This window comes from Atheta coriaria, unplaced genomic scaffold (genome assembly GCF_025399875.1).
Source record: "Atheta coriaria isolate IRGN ID8LTWV9N9 unplaced genomic scaffold, Caltech_Dcor_3.1 hic_scaffold_9_pilon, whole genome shotgun sequence".
NCBI lineage: Eukaryota > Metazoa > Arthropoda > Insecta > Coleoptera > Staphylinidae > Dalotia > Dalotia coriaria.
Genome location: NW_027045451.1, coordinates 10,302,113 through 10,325,220, shown reverse-complemented (window position 1 = coordinate 10,325,220; position 23,108 = coordinate 10,302,113). Strand labels below are relative to the sequence as shown.

Here is a 23,108-nt window from a genome sequence, read left to right as displayed (position 1 = left end):
TAAATTAATATTTTGAATTTGAATACTTAATTGTTTCCGGATTATTATGATGCAATACTTAAAAATAGATTTATTATCTCTGATGTACAATAAAACATAAATTGAACCAGATGCTTAATTTTGTTTTAATTTATATCCATAAATTTGGCTTTCTTTATATACGGAAAACTTGATATGATTATAATATAGTTTAACGCTAACTCAAATCAACTTTTTATTTTTTCTGTATTTTAGAAGTATTGTTAGAAGGTTTAGAAATCAGATACAAGGTTTTGTGTATACTAATAAAAAGTCAAATTCACAATTATAAAATAAGGTAGTAGAGTTAGAGCCCCTGAGATGCAATTTTTCAATTTTTGACGATTTGTTTCAATTGCGAATATCTCGTAAACAAAATATAGAAAAGAACGAATCGTAGAGACTTACTCTACGAACAATATTCACGGTTTTGTTCGAGGTCCACATGCATATTCAAGAGTTGCTGCACGAGAGAGGCGCAGGAATGATGCCCAGAGGCGCGTTTTAAAATCGGTTTGATATTAAAACAAGTTCATCGCAAAGTTTTCACGAAAAAAATGTAAAAATCATAAAAAATATGCAACATACAATGTGTCTAGATATATTCAGTGTTTTAATTCATTATGGCGCAACTAGATGGCGTTAGTTAGCAGTTATTGCGGTCCATTATACAATTGTGGATAAAAAACCGCTAGATAGATATTTATTTGAAACGCTTTCACATCGTCCGTATAGAAAACAGTTTCAATTCGATATTGGCCAGCTGGTACAAGGGGTGGAAATTTTGTTGAGTCGAATTCCACGTTTTTAAGGCAATATACACCCTTCAAATATAATTAATTAATTGTAATATTTTTACTTGTGATTTTTATCAAATACTTTGTATAGTGGTATCGTAATATTTGCGTTTTCCATCGCCATTTTGCGTGCACCAAAAGTATTGTGCTTTATTGCTTCAAACAGATTCACGGTTTGGTGAATTGGAAAGACATAATTATTATTGATATTTTTCTTCATAACACAATCAGCCTAAAATATATTTACATTAAATCAGTACGAAAAATTATAATAATTACCATTAGGTAAGTTTGTAGTCTACAATTATTTTCTGTGCATCCTTTTTGATCTTCGCGCAGCCTTGTATTGATATGCCTCGCCTTGACGTTCTTCCCGATTTGATATCAAAATATTCGAAAATGTTTTTATTGAAGTAAATCGTTTCAATTCTTTCCAGAGTTATGTTGTACGTGTTTTGACTGTACTCAAGTTTTTCCATTGACGTATTTTTTATTTGTATTTGAATAACATATATTGCAAGGATTAAAATATTAAATACTCGCATAATGGCTTGATGGAAATTTGACAATAATGGAAATAAACTACAACTTGTGCTTTAAATAAACGTCTAAGGTTATATCAGATTAAATTCTAGTTAAAACTAGTGTAATCTATTTTTCAAAACAATTTCAGCAAATAGACTAATATGTTGAATTTGGATGCTTAATTTATTTCTTGATTATGATGATAAAATACTTAAAAACACATTTTTGTATTTCATAAAATAAACAATTGTTAATGGCATTTTAATGTAATTTTTCGTGTGAATGTGTATAGTTTTGGAATTGAATATCTATTTTTTTAAATATACTTTTATTAAATTCTAGTAGATTAAGTGAATTGACCGCTTGTTTTCCTATAATGATAGTTATTTTAAAGAAGCCAGAAATGCTAATAATGCACTTTTTAATCTTTCAAACAAGAAACCGAAACTAATTTACATAAACATATTTTTCTACTTCTACCTACACAGCGCCATTTTTTTCACGTTTTTTCGAAACAAAATCCATCTCGTAATATTTCTTTCGAGTGAAATCAGGGCTCCTGTTTGGTTTAAAATATTTGAAACTTTGTCACAACTTGTTTAATTGTTATTTATACGTAATTCTTGCACATAATAGGATAAACAACTACAACTGCATTCATTTTCTAATTCCTAATAATAAAAATAGGTTCTAATAATATCATCTGAACTAATATTAAATAAGGCAATGTATGTTTATTTGTGACACTTTCACGCAGAAACTTGCAAAACAACTTTAATCAATATTAATATATAAGAAATGGTAAAATAAGGAATATAAGTTTATATTAAGAATCATAGATATAGATAACATTAATTTGTCGCAAGATAGCCAATATTAAACCCAAGAAACAAAAATTTACTTTTTTGAATGTGGTTTTTAATAACAACTTTACTATCAAATATTTTGAAAAATTTGATTGAATTGGTTGTATATATAAAAATTTACACTTTTATTTCGGCCCATTATATAGTTGCGAATATAAAACAGCAACGTAAATATGTATATCAAAAACCTTCAGATCATTGCTGTATACAGTAAAATCCAACCTATACTGACCACTTGGTATAAGTGGAGGAAATTTGCTCGCATCAAAGACCGTAGGTTTCATGCAATATATACCCTTTAAAATAAAATTAAATAAATATATCACAAAATTTAATCGCTTATTATATTAAAATTACTGGTGTTACTGGTATTGTAAGATTCAATTGCTCAGTTATTATACTTCGTATACCAAAAGTATTGTATTGGACTGCCTTATAAATGTCAAATTTTGAATGAATGCCCGTGAAAACATAGTCCTTATTCACTTTTCTCATAAAAGAATATTCCGCCTAAAATACTTTGTAAATCAGTATCAATAATAATAAAATAGGATTACTTATAAGGAATTTTTACAATTAAGTTAGGTACATCCACTTTGACTTTTGAACAACCATGCATTGCTATCTGCTGTCTTGAAGTTCTCCCTGATTTGAAATCGAAATATTCGTAGATTTCTTTACTATAGTAAGTTGTTTCCAATCGTTCCATAGTTATGTTGTATTTATTTTGAGTATAAACATTCTTTTCTAGTTGTGTTAGTTGAATCAGTATTAAAAGTATTATAGTTGTGTTTAAAATGACGAAAAACCGCATTTTGTGTTGAATTGTGCGTACGAATAAAACACATAATTTGAAATTATGTATGAATTTTATACTGCTAACACTAAAATTAAAATAACATTATTGTATATTTCTGCTCAGATAAATTATACATTTTAGTAACTTAATAATATTACTCCTAATTTTGAAATATCCAAATATGTGCTTAATAGTATTTTAAATATTTTGTTTTCAATTTGGTAACGAATTCAATAATTTCTCTTATATATTAACATATGATGTCTATTTCAATTTTGTAAAGTAATACTTTATTGGACACTTTTTGCGTAATTGTAATTTTCATTTCTATTTTCGTTTTTCGATTTCTGGAGTTTTATTGTGTGTATTATGTTGTGTATTTTTTTTTTTCGTTTTTAATTTTCTGATGGGTTTTTGACAACTTTTGGAAGTGGATATCAGTATTAGATTAAAAGCCAGTGACGGCCAGACTTTCGTCATTTTAGGAAAGATGAAATTTTGTCTATGTGTGTCTCCAATACAGGTGAGAACGATCCCCAATTATGAAACCTGGATCGTGGTGTCTTTGGCAGTTAACAGCCAACAAAGATGTACAAATGATGACCTCAAATTCGTTATTTTAGCATACTCCATTTTTACATATTTCGTTTGTAACATTCTTACAACATGCGCTGCTAATTGCCAAACACCTGGTATGGTTCCAACCCTAGCCAGACACCCCTAAACAATAACAAATTTGAGGTCATCATTTGTACAACTTTGTTGGCTGTTTAACTGCCAAAGGAACCACGATCCAGGTCTCATAATTGGGGATCGTTCTTACCTGTATTGGAGACACACATAGACAAAATTTCATCTTTCCTAAAATGACGAAAGTCTGGCCGTCACGGGCTCTTGCTCTATATGTTTAGGACAGGATAGTTTTGGAAAAAAATAAAATTTTTAGCAAAACTTGTCTACTAAACTGAACACTGTATCACACGCTTAAAAACATAAAACCTAACAATAATTTTGAATAATACGTTTCAAGAGAATAGGTATTTTTCTAATTCGTCAAGAATTAGAAAAGAAAAACCGAAATAACAGTTAAAAGATGATATTAAATGAATGAAGGTTTATCCGACCAAAAAACACACTTTGGAATAAGTGAAATAATTAAAAATAGTTAAATTTGTAGCAAAGATGATTAACGATTTCAAAATAATATATTACCGCTACATATAAAACACATACCTATAATTAGAATGAAATTAGATTGATCAAAATGAATAAATTACAGTCCTGACTCACAAAAAAAAATAGTATTGTGTAATAGACTTCGGAAATGACTACAACTGCATTACATTTATTAATAGTGACAAGAGCTAACTTCAGTAACAATGTATTCCTCGCGGAGTTTATATTTTCTAATCATAACTCTGAATTATTTCAATTTATCAACGATGTCTGCATTAAATTTTAATCAAAACACTTATAATTTGACTATGACCGGAATGAGAACAAACTGGTACAGCAAAGACTTGTTTGAGAGTTTTCACGGTGTAAGCCGAAGTATCTCCAGAGGTCGAGTTGGTTTTGAGGTTTGCATAACGAACAAAGTCACAATTAATTCTATGATTGTAAGTAGTTAAATATTTAAATTAACAATATATTTACAAGAGGCTTTAATCTTCACAAGCTATCGTTCTTAAACAATAACATATTAATAACAACAGCGATTGTATCGATAACTTGTGAGGGTTAAAGCGTTTTCTTTGATTTTTATATTAGGTATTTAAATATTTGAGCCGCTTATTTTGAAAGTGGCCTAACTCCATTTATCTTCAAATCGAGATATTGAAAGTTTTGCGTTTCAATGAATTTAAAAATATACGTATAAGATACAAAGGAGTCATACTGCTTAAGCATATCTTAGGATGTTAAATTTAAAGTTCCTGTTAAAATAGTGGCAATTATTAAGTAAATAACGTGCGTTTCCTTATCAAGAATGGAGTTGGGCCACTTTCAAAATTAACAGCCAGATTCATTCTAAAATTTGAAGATGCCCAAGTCCATTCAACATAATTTAAGATGTTTCAAATTGAAGAAAAAAAACGTCTTCGTTTCACAGACAGCTTCGTGAAGTAATACATTTTGTTTGTTAAAATCTGCCAAACCCCAAAACTTCTCAAAAATATTCTTTCTTTCTTCTTCATTATAATTTTTTGTGCACGCATTCCGACAACCACAATCTTTGTTTTCGAAATTTTTTTCATGAACAATACTTCCGGTTTAACTGCAATATCTTTTTCCTGAATTCCGTTTTATCTTTCGCACTTTTTGGATATATGGTGCATCAATCTTTTCTCCATTGTTATTTGAATCTTCATCCTCTGACGAGGAATATTATTTTATAACTCTTTTTCTTATTCGCTTTTTTTAAATTATTAATTACTATTTCTTTTTCACTATCTGAACTAAGTGGTCTTCTTCGGTTCTTCCTCATGGGTGCAATAATTTCTATAATTTAATATTAAATTTTAAGTTTTATATTAATTAAACGTACAGGTTAATTAACTAACGCAATTGTCCCAAAATGAGGTGGACTTGTAAATACTAATTAATTGAAATTACCTTCATCGCTGCTTTCCGACATTATCAATAGTAAATACCTTGATGTAACTATAAATGGAGTTAGGCCACTTTCAAACCACACGGGTCAGTTATTCAATTAATTCGGAAAACCTATGTGTAAAAAATGTACCGTATTTTCTCTGAATATAAGCAATCTGAAGTGCGTCACTGATAAATAACATGAAGTTGTACATGTAACAATGGTAACTGGCAAAAAATTGAAAAACGGAGTTAGGTCACTTTCAAAATAAACGGCTCATTTATGTTATATTGTTTGTAGCTGAATTATCAATTTTTTAAAAAACGTAATGGTAATTATGTTAATGCTGGGATTAAATCCACTGTGGATTGTGTCGAAGCTGCAGAGAAGAATTTTCTTGGATTTCGTCTAATATTTCAGTCTGCAAATATAACGTTTCCATGTGTACCAGGCAGTTATTGCATAAAGAATGCTACACTGGATGCTAGTAGATTTCCGCCTTTATTTCCGAGTGGTGATTATAGAGTGGACGAGGTTTATACGGTCAATGGTATTAAAGCTATTGAAATGACTCTGTATGGATCAGTTACATATCCTCCGATATATTCGGGTGTTCATTAGTAATAAACAATAGGACATGATATAATTATATAATATGTAATACACAGAATGTATTTGAGTAAAAATTCATTTTTAAATGAAGATGTTTATGTTCAGAGATAATTCAGGAAACTTTCTAAGATCTTCTTGAAAACAATATATTATGGCTGAGAGTATATGAATAAGTTATATTCATACAAAGAATAACAAATAAAAAGGTATAAGTAGTAACTACATATGGTTTTATCCATTATCTAATTAATTTTAAGAAAAATTCATGGAAATTGTTATATAGCAAATTATATACTCGTATATATTACACAAACACCACCGAAAATAATATTCATATTTTGGTAATATAAAACTCTATAAAACATACAAATATTTGAATTAATTATAAGTGATTGTATTATAACGACACAAATATAACGCATATTATTCAACCGACTCGTTTGTTTAATGAATTACACCGAGATTTAATCACATTTCAAATATTTTATTACATTTTTCTGTAATGTGACGAAAATTAAAATAAAATCAAAACACCCAAAATAAATATAATATAAATAAATATAATATAAGATAAAAATATGCAACTATATTCAATATTTTGTGATATTATTAGAGTTTTGATTGCGTAATAACGTATTGAGATACGATACAACACATTTTGTTAAGGGTACGATATATTTTGCACATTTTCATCTGTCATTGACAGTCCTCAACCATGATATTAATCCATTTTAAGCAATACTTTGTACATTACATTACATAATCATGGATTAATATTTAAATAAAATGCATATGTCTGTTTTTGATTAAAAGGTGAATATTCAATGCAGAGAACTGCATATACAATAGGGTGTCCGTTATTTCCCAAAATGGATTTGATTTTTCAGACGCCCCCCAAACTTTTAGATTTTGACCTAAAAAAAAATATGAGACCCATTTCAACCCTTAAAATTGATATTAAACCGTGCCTAAATCATAATCCTTTTCTCATTTAAATAACATGGGATTTCCTGACGTTTTGCATTTAATTTTTTATCTCCAAAGTAAATAAACCTACAGCTTCGACAAAGACATATTCTAATGCAAAATTTTACCCTCTACAAAAATGATCTCTGTGGTTTTTTGCTTAAAAACATTCCTGTAAAAGTTATTTGCGATTAAAGTTATACACATAGTTTATAATCTCATTTACAGCAAATTCTAACTGCGCCACCTATAATCAATTGATCGAAACTAGAGTTTACGTTACAATAATCGCATATCGACAACGCGACTTAATCTTTGAATAATTTTTACAGGGTTGATTTTATCGAAAAAAGTATTCAGACCTTTTTTGTAGAGCGTAAAATTTCCGACAAAATATGTTCCAGCGGTATTTTTAGCTATATTTGTTTCGATAAAAAAACAATAACTGTAAAAAGTGCAAAAATCCCATGTTATTTAAATGGGAAAAGGATTATGATTTAGGCACGGTTTAATATCAACTTTAAGGGCTGAAATGAGTCTCATATTTTTTTTTTAGGTCAAAATCTAAAAGTTTGGGGGGCGTCTGAAAAATAAAATCCATTTTGGGAAATAACGGACACCCTAATATACAAGTATATTGTATCTTTGATTACTTAATTACTAGTAGTTTCATCACAGTGGCTTGAAAATTGTTGGAATGTTTTCGAAATGCAAGCTGAAAACCTATACATTTGTGATACTGAATTATATTTCAATCAATGACTGATATATTTACGAACAGTACAATGTAAGTTAAAATATTAAAATTGATGAAATATGGAGTTCCAAAGCAGACAAAATAATAAATACGGAAATTAAAAACACCTTTGTTATTATAGTGATTAGGGTGGTCCTTAAAATGCATTTTTTGAATTTCTTTGCTCCCAGGGGCTTAAACGCTTTCAAATTGATAAAAAAAAAATTCCTGAAAATTTGAGCTCTTAATATTAACTTTAAGATAGTCCGCACTCTCAGATAAGGTTTTTATGGGGATTACTTGGCAGAAAATGGATTTTAAGTAACAAATCGCGACATATTTATTGTAAATTTAATTCTCCATGTAAAAAATACCTCATACATATTTACTGCACCTATTGACTTGATACTATTTAGAATATATAGCAAATAATAGCAAATAGGAGTTTATTGTTCCATTTTTATCAGAATATAAGCAATATTATGGTGATACTCGAAAATCTGCAATAGTGGATAATATGAAAAAAGATTAAGGCATAGTATTCGAATAGTCAATAGGTGCTGAAAATATGTATGAGGTATTTTTTACATGGAGAATTAAATTTACAATAAATATGTCACGGTTTGTTACTTAAAATCCATTTTCTGCCAAGTAATCTCCATAAAAACCTTATCTGAGAGTGCGGACTATCTTAAAGTTAATATTAAGAGCTCAAATTTTCAGGGAATTTTTTTTTATCGATTTGAAAGCGTTTAAGCCCCTGGAAGCAAAGAAATTCAAAAAAATGCATTTTAAGGACCACCCTAATAGTGATATATAATAATTGCATTGATTAGTACGTAAAATTTTTCTGTTCCAGTGTGACATAAATAAACAAATAAACCCACATTCACATTTATATTATTAAACTATATATATAAAAAGGAATTGCTGTTCGTTAGTCTCGCTAAAACTCGAGAACGGCTGAACGGATTTATCTTATCTTGGTCTTGAATTATTCGTGAAGGTCTAGGGAAGGTTTAAAAGGTGAGAAAAATTCGAATAATTGCCGGGAAAATCCTCGAAACAGCTCTTTTCTATAGAATAAAATTTGACATTGAGATTCAATCATAGTTATAGTTAAATAGTTGAATTCGAGATGGCGCGCTGAAGTGCATTATTGACAAAACTTTATATGCATAATTTCTTTAAATTAAAATTGCTAATCTTATTGATAGAATTGACTCTTACTACGAGTATGTCTAGAACAAGAGAGTAAAAACGAATTACATTTTTATTAAACACGGCCGGAACGAAGTCGCGGGCAACAGCTAGTTAAAATATATAAACCTTATTTCGGTTTTATTGAAGACCATGATATAATTGTGAATATAAAAGCGATCCATAAATATTGAAATTTAACGCTTTCACACCATCAAAATAAAAAATAGTTTCCACACAATATTGTCCACTTGGTATCAACGGAGGAAATTTGCTAGCGTCCGGCCCTGTAGGTTTCATACAATATATGCCCTTTAAAATGAATTATATAAATAAATACATAAAAATTCAAGTATGTTATTAAAATTCAATTACGGGTTTGATTGGTATTGTAAAATTTGCCTGTTCCTGTGCTACTTTTCGAGCACCAAACGTATTATGCCTGATGGCATCAAACATGTTCAGTTTTGAATGTATTCCAGTAAAAACATAATTGTTATTAATTTTCCTCTTGAAAGTATAGTCCAACTAAAAACTCTGTATTAAAATGCTATAAATAATAATTAATATATATATATTTGCCTGCATATCATTTATATCCACTTTAACTTTTGCACATCCAAAGATAGTTATTTGCTGCCTTGAAGTTCTTCCGGATTTGAAATCAAAATAATCGTAGATATCTTTGTTAAAGTATGTGGTTTCCACTCTTTCCACAGTAATGTTGTATTTGTTTTGAGTATAATTAATTTTTTCTGATTGTATGGGTTCAATTTGTATCAAAATAACTATAATTACAGTTAATATTAAAATTTCAAAGAACTGCATTTTTGCACATGAAGTTTCAATAAATTCAAACAAATGTTACAAACTATTTTTTGTATTTGATGAACAATTGTTTGGCTAATATTAATAGTACTCGTATAATCAAAATAGCATTATAGCACACTTTTTTTCAAGTATAATAATTTATACATAATTTGATATTAGTGGGGAGCATAATGATGATATAAAAAGTGGTAAATATTGTATGTATCATTGCCTAGGAGCAATATAATTACTTTTTTTGTTCGTAAAGGACTAAAAATACACTTCAACGCCATTACGGTTTCAATTTCATCCATTTTCATTTTCTTTTTTGAATACGTTATATATTTGATTTACTTTTTACAATAAAATATATTTACGTGGATTTAAATAACTGTTTTAGGGTTTTTACATGTTTCACCTCGAGGGCATTCTCAGGAAATCAGAAATAAGTAAAATTATATCAATTTTTATTCTTTAATGCTGTCTACCTGCTTTTTAAGGCCAAAATATGTCTGTGCCAAAAAGAATAAAAAAATCAGCTTAAGTGGGTATTGAGTTTCAAGTTTTTAATATAAGTTCTAATACGACAAAATTATTCTTGTTTTATTGAAGACCATGATACAATTGTGAGTATGAAAAAGAAGCATATACATCGATAACTAACACTTTCACATCATCAGTATAAAAAATAATTTCAGCAAAATAATGCCCACTTGGTACCAACGGCGGAAATTTGCTTGCGTCCATCACTGTAGGTTTTATGCAATATACTCCCTTTAAAGTAAAATTAAAGAAATAAATTTAAAAAAAAATCAAATCAGTGATTAAAATTAAATTACTGGTTTGACTGGTATTGTAAGATTTGTCTGGTCCAATACAATTTTTCGTACACCAAACGTATTATGTTTGATGGCATCAAATATGTTCACTTTTGAATGTATTCCAGTAAAAATATAGTTGTTATTAATTTTCTTCTTCAAAGTATACTCCAACTAAAAATTCTGTCTTTTACCAACTCGTACCATTACAAACAGAAAAGAATATATATTTACAATCAAATTATCCATATCCACGTTAATCTTTGAGCATCCAAACATCGAGATTTGATATCTTGAAGTTCTACCGGATTTAAAATAGAAATAATCATAGTAGTCTTTATTAAAGTATGTCGTTTCCACTCTTTCTATACTAATGTTGTAAGTGTTTTGATTGTAGAAAAGTTTTTCTAATTGTATGGATCCTATTTGGATCATAAATATAATTGTACCGATTAATGCTAAAATACTGGAGATATACATTTTGGGAAGTAACTTTATGAAACTCAGATTATCAATTACGAACTTTATATACGGCACAAATTCTGCATATGTGATTCACTCAATATTCATTTGCATTGTAAGTAATTATTGACTTTTTCTTTTCTAAATAACTATAGAAATGACCTACACTCACAATATAATTAATATTACATCAATGCACATTTTTTTATACTTCAATTAAAATCAATTTTAGGTATGTTTTTTCCTTGCTTAATATTTTTTGTAAATCTATAAAATCTATAAAGGTGAGTATAACGGTTTTAATATGTATGTGACGTCATTTTACAAATCTTTATATTTCTCAGCTTTCCTCTCTTATAATATGTATGTGATATGTATGTGATTGAATAAGTGAACCTATGATGTAAACTACATTAAAATCGATCGTCTCGTTTAAAAGATAAAAGCTTTTTGAGAGCTGGAAATATCTACTTTTTATACTATAAAGAGGTTTATATTACATCAAATTTTAATAATAAAATAAAACAATATGCAGGTTTAGTTACATATAGATCAATATATTTTCATACCAAATTATATAAATTTTATTGCCACCAAAATAAACAAAACGCCCAAAACAGATTTTTGTGTAAAATATTTTTAAAAAATACCATGTTACTTATTGTACACCCGAATAGAAAGGCGGGTATTTAATAGCAACGTAAAGATTTGCTCTCATCGCTTTGATATCATTGGCATAATACATTTCTTCCATTCTATAATCACCTTTCGGAAGTAAAGGAGGAAACGATTCAGATTTGAACGTGACATTCCTAATACTGTAATGACCAATAGTCAGCGGGAAACTCATGTTGCTAGAAAGCATATATTCTCGAATTCGAAACCTGTTTTTCTTGAAAGCATCTACAATGTTCAAACTAGTTTTCAATCCATCAAGGTATTGCGCACCACTTTTTCTCTTCATGTTAAAATCCACCTACAATTAATATTCAATAAAACACAATTTTGTCGTTATTAAGTTAACTCATTGTTTATTCGATTATTCAAGTTTCGTTTTTCTCTCACCGATAATTTTTAATTTCCACTTTGGTAGTAAATTCTGTTTCCATAATAAGTTTTTCTCTTGTAATTTTCTTGCTTGTAGCATAGAAATTTTCAAAAAGATCCGTGTTAAACCATAGCATATCAAATGCTTGAACAGTTAAATTATATTTATGTTGGTTAAAATTAAAATCGGCCAAATCAACAGCGATTGTAGAGTTGATCATTAAGACCACCAAAGTCAGTAGTATTAACCTGCACATTGTTGCAATGAACATTGTTGAATAATTGTTTTGATATTTCATTAATATACTCGTTCGTATTCAGTACATTGTATTATCTTGTCTGGCATCTACACATATAATCATCTCTTTGTTATGTTATTAATTTAAAATAGATTACATTTGATTCAACTGTAATTTTAAAAATACTAATTTACGCATGTTCGGTATTTGTACCGCAAGTCAAACCTTATACACTGTACTTATTGTAATCCAAAATAAAGTGGAGAATATTTAATAGTTGCATATAGCTCAACAATTATAGCTTTAATTTTATTAACGTCAACCGTTCCACGTAACCTGTAAGAACCACTGGGAAACAATGGCGGAAATTTCGAAGAATCCAATGTAACATTTTTAACTGTGTAAGTTCCGGGTGCTAAAGGAAACGGGAAGTTCTCAGGCTCAAGTATATCCCTAAACCCAAAATAATTATGTTTTTGGGCATCGATTACATCAATTTTTGAATGTATGCCTGTATCAACATAATTCCCATTGATTTTCTTTTATATAAATTGTAAACTTTTTATTTATTTTGTGTTTACCATTAATGTTCTAATTTCCACCTTGCTTGTAAATGTCAACTGCAAAGCAACTTTGTTCCTTCCAATGATTACACTCTCTGCACGATATTCTTCAAACATATCAGGGTGAAACCATTTTGTTTTCAGTATTTCAATACTTATATTGTATTTGTTCTGATTGAACGTCAGCTTTGACGTTTCTGAACAAATGACAACATCAAAGAACTCAATTAAGATTATTATTTTTAATAAACTGTTCATTGTTTCCGGATATTTTTGAACTTATTTAAAATAAATGATCTTGTTTCGTTTATATACTATCCGACATTGTGATGATTATTTTGTTTATTAATATAAACTAGACAAATTCGATATTAATGCATATCGTTAAATTTAAACTACATTCATGTGTGTTGATGTACAAAATATTTACACAATATCTTGTTTGTGTTTATTTCAGCACATTTTGTTGGGAATTATATTGTAATTTGCCTCGATTAGGTAAAATTCGAAAGTTATAGTAAACATTTTGTATTCACCAATAAATAGCATCAATATAATATTATATTAAATATCAAGTGCGCTAAACGACACATTAACAACGCTTAGCGATGTGAAGCTGACCCTGTTTTTCTACTTCCAATCTATTTCTATGTTTAATTTTAGTTTTAAACTTTTTATTTAAAACTTCTAAATTCGCTCAAACACAAATCGTGACTAAAACCCGTGATTAAAGTACTTTAGTCACAACCTTAGTCGTCCGTGATTAAAAAATCAATTTTTGTGTTTCAAAATCGTAGAAAAAGCGGCATGTTAAGATGGAAACAGAAAAATATATTTTTGAACCATAATATAATTTTGTTTTTCATAAATTCTACTTTTTGTAATTATATTAAAAATTGATATTTCTATCCAATCATTGCTTGTTTATTGCTCTTACTAAGCACTCAAAAGTAAACTACATGTAAGAGAACATGTACGTGTTTATCGCGCTGATAGGATGCAGAAGAGCATTGCATATTTAATGGCATGTAGATTACTAATGAATTTATTATTAACTGCCGTTTGAGGCACGCTCTCGGAGCGATTGTGACCCCTCACACAAACATTCCGCGCAGGATTCGTGTCCTTTGTCTTTTTGCCCTTTAGCATTCGCCTGCCCACTCGTCCTCACGCCCACTCGACTACTACTCATTCGAACGCTCAATGTCTACTATGCTGTCTGCAGAATTCAGCTGAATAGCAGAACAGCCGAGGACGCGGATGGCAGGATAACAGGATAACACTTTAGAATACAACTGCATGACAATCTTTTCAACAATTACGCTCAGTTACTATTCTGAAAACGCTCAATGTAATCTTTATAAGTGCATGTCCTTGTTATAGTCCTTGCAATAGTCCTTGAGAATCAAGCTTGAAGCTTTACACTTGCGCGTTGTATTTGTTGATTTTTTGGATTTGCATTTTTATTTTTTGTTTTATTTTGATTTTTATTAGCTATAAACAGTTGTGATACTAAATTGTACTTTTATTGTAATTTGTAGGCTCTATTCGGCGTTGAATTGTTGTTTAAATTGGTGCACTGCGTTTTGGCTGAATTATTAGTTAGTATGGAGGATGCCAGAAGGCACTATGCGAATTTTATGAATCCATTAATTTCAATTTTTGTTTTTAGTTCCAGGTGGATAGCAATGCATATTTATAATGATGTAATATGGAAAACATAAAAAGAGGAAAATGTTTTACATTGGATTTTCTATGTTCGGCACTTGTACCGTAAATCAAACATTACTAACACTAAACGTAACCAAACTAAATCAAGCTAAGTTGGAATTTTGGCACAGAATTCCAGGTGTTTTATGCTTAATTCTTCTACTAAACATTTTGTAAGAGTCATAACCGAATTAATTATTTGTCCAGATAAATAGTTACCGTTTTAAATCTATTTATTAATCAAAAGCAAGCATTGGCCATTGATTATATGTTTGTTGGCTTTATTTGACTATAAATTGTTTAAATCTGTGCACTGGTTTTTGGCTTAAATACAAACAGGCTTACGCGATACCTGAAAGCGTTACAAATATTATGCGTTCATTAATTTCAATTTTTGTTTTTAACTCCATGCGTTCGTCCATGCGCGTACACAATACATATTTATTATGATGCAATATACAAAACTCACAAACAATACAAAATACCTAAAATTTCCAAAAGTCAAACAATGATTAATGAATAACAACAAAATTTATATCAAAAAGTTAAATTATTAAACAAAAAGTTCCTTGTATTAAAGACCGTATAAAATAAATTTTTTACAGACAGTAAATTCTGATTTTTAGTTTATATAAACATACTGTATGAGTGAATCCCATCTACCCTCACCCGTCCAGTTAATTCAGCAAGTTTCTCTATTTGTATATTTGCCTAGACTAGTAAACTAATTAATTTCGCTGGATCCTTTGTGCCCCGTCAACTTTCACATCAGCAAGTTTTCGCTAGCCATAAGGCAGAGAGACTTGCGATTTCAACCGCTTCAGCACACAGGCTGACAAATAAATATGTTAAATTTTACGTCGCATGTACTTTACCAAGACTATAATTGACTCAGTTGAATGTAGTACTACTAGTAACCATACCTAAAACAAAAATAAATACATTGTTAGTTCACTAAAGTAAAGTAAATCAAATACATAATGTTAAGTACATCAATCGTTTTTAAGTCCTTGATTAGGTTTTCGTATTTGCCCGGCGCCTCCACACTACTACGCCAATGCAAAAAAACGAAAACATAAATCTTTTGCTTGTCTATCGGTTGAAAAAAGCTTATTCGTAAAAGAAAAGAAATTGGTGTTGGACTTCGACATCCTGCCTTATTTCTTCCTTATTCCGGTTTCCTGGCGCACACAAATAACACAACAAACTCGTTATTTAAAGACGCACGACGCGTTATTCTTTATTTTCAGCACTTAAATTCAACTCTTAAAACCCTTTTATTCGAAGGGAGGCCTCTTATTTATAGCCACCGGATATCGGCCTGGCTGTACCCATATCAGAGATAATTATCTGCAGCAAGCGCGCGCCGAGTAACGAGCTCCGCTCCCGAGAGCGCATTGGAAACACGTTCGCTTCTAAATTCTTAAATTTCCACTTAAAATTTCCGATCGGATAATCTTTAAAGACATTTCCAGCTTTCAAACGCCGAGACTAGGTCCACCAAAACAGATTTACAACGTTTGGGACTAAAATACTCCATGGGAATACGTTAAATTTTCAGAATAAGTTAAAAATACACATATGTCACGTTTGACGAGTATTTGTCGGTTTATTTTTAGCAATTTTCGGTATTCGTAGATTTTTCATATGCAAGAATTTCCTATTTTCGTACGGGTTTTGATCATCGGAGCGTGCGCTGATTGCGATTCCTCGCCGAAGCGTTCGCACGCGAACGATTTGCGCAAAAGAGTCAACAATCGATTTTCATCGAGTTATTCCGCCTCGAGGAATGCGTTTCCCTATCGTCGTTGGAGCTCAGAACTTCGTCATCGTGTGGACGAGCGCATGTTTGCTTACATCGTGTCGTGCGCAAGATAGAAGAATGGAAAGAAAGGAAAACTTGTTGAAATGAACTCGGAGCGTGCTTGGCGCGCACAACTCAGACTGTTGTTCGGTTCGTTTGCATCAAACGCAAATTTCCTTATTTTCTTGGTTAAGTTATAACACAAAAAAACAAACGACCATCCAGCAATAAAAAAATTGAACTTTTCGTTTTAATATTTTATTCGAACAATAATTTTTATTTGCGCAGAAAGCAAAAATTACGATACATATTACAATTACAATTTTACAATTTTAATAGACATTTCGATAAATTGTAAAGATTTTCGCTACTCGTCCAGAAAAAAAAGTCGCATAAATAAAGCAGCTTTTCGTATGAATACAAAAGTACAACACAAAAATGCCATTCATGCATGACTCCTCATGAATGCGCTTTCAGTGTAAGAGCTTATCAGAAACTTTTTGAATATTCGGCACCCACTCAAACGATTCATATAGGTATCAATACGTAAAATATGCAAGATATGAATGAATTGAAACGTTGAAATCGTGAAAATCTCAAAAAAAAACTTTCTAAGTCAAAAAGTCGAACCTTTACGAGTTCTTTTCGGTATGTTTACACACCGTATATTGGTAGATCATGCCCAGGAATCTATCGTTAGTTATAAGTTATATTATACTAGGGTAATAAAGAGAAAACGCCAAAAAAGTAAAAAGTAAAAGTAATGGTGGAGGCGCCGCGGCTGGAAAACAATAAATCTCGACTAGCGATGGAAGCAGATGGTTATTAGCCGAAAGTTTAATGGAATATATCACAGATGTTTAGCGCCGTCGTCGCCCTTCGCGCAAAAATATATTGAGAAAAATGGCGAAAGGCGGCGAGTGAAGAGGGCTAGATTACCACGGTGGATATATGTGATGGCAGGGTGGGTGTGCGACGGCATAAATCGCCGTTAGGCGCGACACTATCCCCAAGTAAGAAAGGATGCATCCGGGCAACGAAAACAACTTGCGGGCGACAAGAAGCGATACTTTTATAACGTCAAGCAGATGACAAATTTAAGGGGAAATTTCACCACGCCACTCTTTCGCCAGATGGAAAGTCTTGTAGGTTCTGTTGGGGTCGAAGGACTCGAACACAAAATAGCTTCTTCATTGTGAGTTACTATAAATGAGAACCTTCCAAACGCGCCGAGTTGAAAACTTATCCAAGGACAATACAAGCGAGCAAGGAGCAAAAGTTATAGAAGAGAAGAAGTTGGGAAGCGTCCAAGGAGTGATGAGGAGCGAACGGTGGGCAGCAAACGCAAAAGGAGGAAACATACTGTTACCTTAATAAAGCAAGAAGGGTAGGCAGTAGGCTTGCGCGCAAGGCAAACTCTGGAGGCGAAAAAAAAAAACGAAATCAACCCCGGACACGAAGGATACGAAGCAACGGGATGAAAAAATAGATTCTTGTATGAAGAGGCCATTATTCTAAATTTTCCAAGTTAAGAACGCTCGAATTGAATGAAAATTGAATGGAAACTGAAAACTGGCGAGTTTTTCGTCCAGAAAAAAAATCTACGCATTATTTTAAAATTTCAGTCTGCCTGAAATATTGTATTTAGTTTCGTTATCAATTTTCACTAATGCACTATCAGTTTGCACGGCAGGCAACCAAATGTACACGCATTTGTGTTAACATTGTTAAAACAATGGACGCACCCAACGCGCACAAAGCCGCCGTATCGGCAAACAACCGGCGCGCATAAACAATGGAGATGATTTTCGATGGCAAATGATTATTAATTGATTCGAAACTTGTGTGCTGTGCAGCGCACCCTATCTGCCCTCGTCCGCCATGTTTGCTAACGTCAGCCATGTCCAGCATGTCGAACATTGCGCATAAAAATTGATCAATACTTTACAACACTGTTTACGGACTGATTCATATTTTTTGCTTGTGTGTTTGATCAGTAATCCGGGAATAATCGTGCCCGGTGCGCATTTATCACGTTGTCAGTGGAGCGTGGAAACGACATTATTCGAGTATTTCATATTAAAGGCAACAAACAGAGTGGGTTTTTGCATGTTGTACAGTAAACTGAAGTTGACTTGTTTAGTTTTTAAGGTGTTTATTTGATGTTTTAAGGTTTTAACAAACATAACCTAGTTTTTGTGCCGCGTTTAGTGGTAAACCACATTCGTTTAGTATTCTAAGCTGTGTTTGGCCCTTTTGCCGCTAAGAGGCGCCCCAGCGCTCATCCTCACCCTAGCGCAATTGTTTTGGCTGCCTAATTATTTGCAAATATTTGTTTGCTGACTTGCGCTCAGCGCTTTCGCTTTCCCTCGGATAATAACGTTTATGCCACGCACGCAAACGTGAGGATTTAATATGTTTAAACGCGAGAAATTCTCAGCCAGCGAATTATTACCTTTTCTTCATAACACGCGCCGCAAGAAAATCAGAACAAGAAACGCCAGCAAACAATTTGTAACCGGCGCTTGAAAACAATAAACAGCAGGTTATCACAACGCGCGCAAAACAATTAACGCGCATGACCACAAAATGTGTCAGCGGCAACACTGCGCGTCAATACAATTTGAGGTTAGAGTTTGAGGTTAGAAACGCGCCAACTTTTGTTACTGACCAGTAATCAAACGCTTTGCGTTCATATCGTTTGCAGCTGCAGATTAAATATTCCAACTTGCAAGTTGTGACTAGACCGCAACGCGCGCCGCAAAACATCGATCGGGTATTCCGCTTGCTGCAAGCGACAGAGACGATACACGCCAATATGCAATATCGTCGTTGGTTTCAGGTGCGTCGGATGCAGCTGCCCGATAATAATCAGCGATTGGATTAAATTAATTAGCGATATGTACAACTAGGAGGAGTGGAGTAGTGCTGCTGCAGCGCCGATCTAATATTCGTGCTAATAGTCTGTTGCAACCGCCACTTCTATACGTCGAATCCACATTGAATTCACATCTGGTCCTTGGGCCAGGCTAATATTGAGTCCGTTGTTAGTGGCTGGCAAATGAGTACAAACGAACGCACTCCAACTGCAATATAGTCGCAAAGCGGTAATAATACGCGGACCTGCGTTTACCTAGCGTACCGGGTATGAAGATAATCTCATTTCAAGCTGGATATCAACTGTAATATGTCATCAAAGTATGGCAAAGTGTATCGAACTCTGTGTAAACCAAATATTTGACTATATGTTGGGTTGAATTGAAATTTTGAAGTTGTCAAAATTGGTTATATATGAAACTAATGTGAAACACCCTATATAAAACTAAAATTTAAAAAAAAATGAGTATTTGGTTGCCTATATATAATTTTTTCTATTTTCACCTCTAAAACAACTCAAAAAGTAGCAATTTAATCACGGACAGCTAAAATTGTGACTAATGTACTTTAATTATGTGTTTTAGTCACGGGGTGGAGCTTGCGTCTGCGTATTTCTCTTTGGTTGCCTATATTAAAATTTAAAACGTAATTTTAATTCTAAGTTTAATGTTTTTTGTAGTTTTTGTATTTTATTTACAAAAAAACTCAAATCCAACACGTTCGATGCATAGCTGCTTGGCTTCCTCTTCGATTAAATAAATTTGCCCAATGATTTGGAGGGGTTCGGCAATTTACATAAATAAACAGTAAACTTCTCTTCGTTCCGTGCTCGCGCCCAAAAAAAACGCTTCAAGAAACTCGCATGCCTCGTGCCTCTTCGATTTCTGCGCCCAGCAAGATCTCTGGGTCGTTCTCCTGGCTTGCTCCCAGTATAAATTGAAAATATTTGTCGAAGTAAGAGAAAAGGTTTTCCATATCATTTCACAGAACGCCGTAAAACCAGAGCGAGCCAAAAAAAGAAACGAATTGGATAAAAAGGCGGTGTGAGCGCGCGTGGGCGCGATTAATAATTGAATCGGATGTCGGGAAGGTCGGAACGCGACGGGATCTTCGAGTGCGCGCCGCAGATCAATTTCTGCATTCGTCGGATTTAAGCGGGAGCTTGATTCGGCTTGTTTGATTCGGCACTTTCTTGATTTCTCACGAGCGCCGTGAGGAAATATTTATAATGTAAATAGAACCGCACGGACTGCACGCGGAAGACACACTGACGATTTCCAGAAAAGCGCATTAAGTCTGGTGAGAGAACATCTTCTGAACTTACAAAGTTTCAAAATTCATCGTCAAAGATTACAATAGATACATAAAAAGACACAAAAATGTAAAATAATAGTTAATGTAATAACTAGCATATACAATGTGTTCAAAACGTAATTTCCAACTTGATGTAAACGTAATATATTTGATAGAGTGAAGTGGTATGAAATTTATTTTGCAGCAACGTTGGAATTTTCTTTAATTCGCCTGGAATTTCATCCAGAGATAGTCAGATTCCGTGCCGCTTCTAATAATACGTTAGTCGGTAATGTAGGAATCCACTATTGTAACAAATCATGTATCATGCACCGCGCGAGAGTTAGAATCGAGAGTCGACTACCAGGAAAGGAACGGATGGGAATTGCGAGTGTGGGAAGTGCAATTTAATGAAAGTACTCGAGCACTGATATTGGCGGGCGGCAGCAGCCAGGTAGGAGGAGCGGCGGATGCTGCGGTGGCGGCGTACAGTGCAAATGCAGCGCAAGGCAAATTAATTACATTCGGCGGTGATTCGTGCTTGGGAATTGCAAAACCCTGTAAGGATTTCGAAATTCAAATTTCCAGCAATGCAATCTCGTTAATAATCGATACACAACTTACATAACCTCAAATATGCATAAAGTGACATATGCGTTTAAAACGCCATCTATGCCGTGTCGTGTAAATATGTTTTATAAAGTAACCTGTGGTAAGTTGGTAATGAAACATTTAATTTTGGCGTTTTAGGCGATTGTGAGGTGAATCTTGGAAACATAGCGCTTTCTACCGCCCCCCGAAATGTTGGAATGCTTGTATAAATCATTGATATTCTAAGTGCGCAAAGCGGCGGTCTATGAGGAGGTGGAATTTAAAGATTTATTACTTTTTCAAGATTATATTGCTTTTCGCTTTTGCTGCACTATCCGCCGCCTCCGGTACTGCCGCCACAAAGCCCTGAACGCAATGCGGTTTTTTACATTTACCGTCGAGTTCAATTTTTGCCGTTTTCAACTTGAAACTGTACCAAAAACGACACAAAACACTTTCAATTCGAGAATATTACATTTGCATACCGAAAATAAATTAAATTGTTTAATTTAATAGATACTGCTTTAAAGAAATAAAAAGTCGAATTGATCCTTTGGCCAATAATCGGGTAATTTGACAAACAAACAAAACCTGAATGCGAAATTTCCACCAGAATGCCGGCGGCGTGTTCGTGACCCATTTTGGGCGACCGAAAACGGACGGGGCGCACACCGATATCAGCATAATCGCGGCGATATTTAAGCCGGTGTCGTTCCGGAAAACATAGGTTCGATCGCCCACGACCATCCGCCCGAACGAGATGAGACTGCCGCCGGGGGCTTATCTCGGACGATCGTTTTTAAATTTGTGCGCGCGCCAATACCCTTCGAAAACATTCCATTGATCGGCGATTCGGATCGGGACATACTGGTATCATTCGATGATGCGACTAACAAGTATCTAAAATGTTAAATGCGCAAAAAAACAAATTATCCGCATATAAATGACAACTTTGAACAGACTGTATATTTAGGTCTAAATTTCACATTTTGCTCGTATCTTGATAATCCTGATTCGCGCAAATCTCACGATGACTTTAGGCTTTCGGGATGTGCGGGAGTCGATTCCCATTTTGTTTTAGGTGGCAGCTGTCACGATCCATGTCCGGTCCATTATCGAGCCGGGGGACATTTTACGTTGGCACAATCGCATCGCTCCACGTCCAATTAAAGATTATGAAACGATTTTAAATGCTCTTATCGTGTTTCAGACGAATACTGACAGCGCGCTATCTTTGATTTTTCAATGTGACAACGTAATGTGATATTAACGACGCAATTTCAATCGAAAAACTTTTTGACACCACAAAAATTTATCATTATCACATCAATAGATAATTAGAAAAGGAAAAATTTATGTCTTTTACAAACCTAACCTAAAATTACGTATAATTGGTTGCCTATGAACTAAACAAATTATAGTTCCTAGCAACTGCCAACCGTGGCGCTCCTAGCACAAGTTGTTTTTCGTAAATTCCCAACACGATAAAACTCTTTCTCTTTTATTTGTGTTATGTGTTTAGTTAGAACTCGAACGCCAAGTGCAAACGATTTTAACACTGCGGAAGCAGAACTCACGCCTTGAATGCGAAAACAGTCGGCATTACTAGTTAAATTCGCGCTAATTAAGTTGTGCGGTCGACGATTGCACAACAGCCACTGTTGACTAATAGAAAAGGCAGTTCCTTGCCGCGTGCATCGACCGTTTGGTTCGATACAACGATCGACAACCTCGATTAGAACTTTCGAGTCACCCCGTCAACCACATGGATTTCCAACCCTT

The 23,108-nt window shown here is 32.8% G+C and overlaps 1 protein-coding gene and 2 long non-coding RNA genes across 4 annotated transcripts in view; all 3 read right to left on the bottom strand.

The window, feature by feature from the left end:
- LOC135798796 (hemicentin-2-like) overlaps positions 1-23,108 on the bottom strand; it is a 133,298-nt gene that overhangs the window by 82,863 nt on the left and 27,327 nt on the right. The window lies entirely within an intron of this gene.
- On the bottom strand, positions 5,196-5,875 carry LOC135798530 (uncharacterized). Its single transcript, XR_010549732.1, has 2 exons — positions 5,619-5,875; positions 5,196-5,504 (listed from the first exon to the last, which is right to left on the bottom strand). It is a non-coding gene; the product is annotated as an uncharacterized lncRNA (long non-coding RNA).
- LOC135799366 (uncharacterized) lies at positions 10,597-11,218 on the bottom strand. The gene is made up of 3 exons (XR_010549998.1): positions 10,975-11,218; positions 10,762-10,914; positions 10,597-10,696 (listed from the first exon to the last, which is right to left on the bottom strand). It is a non-coding gene; the product is annotated as an uncharacterized lncRNA (long non-coding RNA).